We start from the raw sequence: 1,431 nt of genomic DNA, 5'->3' as shown, positions 1-1,431 counted from the left end.
AGGAGACTTTTAGCATGATTAGGAAATGCTAAAGGAGACTTTTAGCGTAATTAACAAATGCTAAAGGAGACTTTTAGCGTGAATAACAAACGCTAAAGGAGACTTTTAGCGTAATTAACAAATGCTAAAGGAGACTTTTAGCGTGAATAACAAACGCTGAAGGAGCCTTTTAGCGTGATTAAGAAACGTCAAAGGAGACTTTTAGCGTGATTAAGAAACGCTAAAGGAGACTTTTAGCGTGATTAAGAAACGCTAAAGGAGACTTTTAGCGTGATTAACAAACGCTAAAGGAGACTTTTAGCGTAATTAACAAATGCTAAAGGAGACTTTTAGCGTGGTTAAGAAACGTCAAAGGAGACTTTTAGCATGATTAAGAAACGCTAAAAGAGACTTTAAGCGTAATTAAGAAACGCTAAAGGAGAAGAAACGCTAAAGGAGACTTTTAGCGTGATTAACAAACGCTAAAGGAGACTTTTAGCGTGATTAAGAAACGCTAAAGGAGACTTTTAGCGTGATTAAGAAACGCTAAAGGAGACTTTTAGCGTAAATAACAAATGCTAAAGGCACATGACCAAGCGTGAGAATGTGTCGGTTTACTTCTAACTGAAGTGACGCAGTGTGGATGTTTCCGTCACATGGCTTCCCTTAAACTTAACAAACGTCTGTATATCGACAGTAGATATTCACGCGTGTGCTTTGCATCCACACAACACAAAGGCACTGTTTGATTTTGATTTCTCTTGTTTTGTTGAGTCATAGTCTCGTGCTGTAAGACGTGTGCTGTGTTACATTGTTGATGTGTGGTGAATGTTTGGTTGGATTAATTTTATTTTTAACTTGGTTTTTAATGATTAGCAATCAAAATAATTGACAAACATGTTATCCGTCCTCTTATCCATTAGCTGGAGCTGCAAAGGTTAATCGAATAACTGACGGATAAATCAACAATGAAAATTATTTTTAGTTGGAGCCAATCCTGGCTCACACGAATTTAATTTGTTGAGCGTTTTGTGAAACTTCTTTTGTCCTACACAGTTTGCTGGAACAGTTCACGCTCTATTTTAATACAGAAACACTTAAAAATGCCTAAATTCACAGATTTAGTGAAATTAGTTCAGTTAAGAATCAGTGAAGCAAATGTCTGTGTAGTGTAAGCAGTTTGTTTGTAATATACTTGGAGCGACGACCAGTCATGGGAGTGGAGTTCTTCATAAAAGGGTGACCAGACGTCCCGTGAAATTTGGGACTTATCCCGAAATACAAGCAGTTGTCTCAAATCCTGAATCCCGAATCCTGAATCCTGCACTAATTGTCCCAAAAATTTGAGCAAAGTCTCAAGAGAAGACTCTGGAGTGTCCCGGGACCCGATGAACACGTAGCTAAAAAGCAAAATCCTCTCTGCAGGTACCAGGGAATATGTTACCAAATGCA

Source organism: Etheostoma cragini, chromosome 5 (genome assembly GCF_013103735.1).
Source record: "Etheostoma cragini isolate CJK2018 chromosome 5, CSU_Ecrag_1.0, whole genome shotgun sequence".
NCBI lineage: Eukaryota > Metazoa > Chordata > Actinopteri > Perciformes > Percidae > Etheostoma > Etheostoma cragini.
This window is presented reverse-complemented; position numbering follows the sequence as displayed.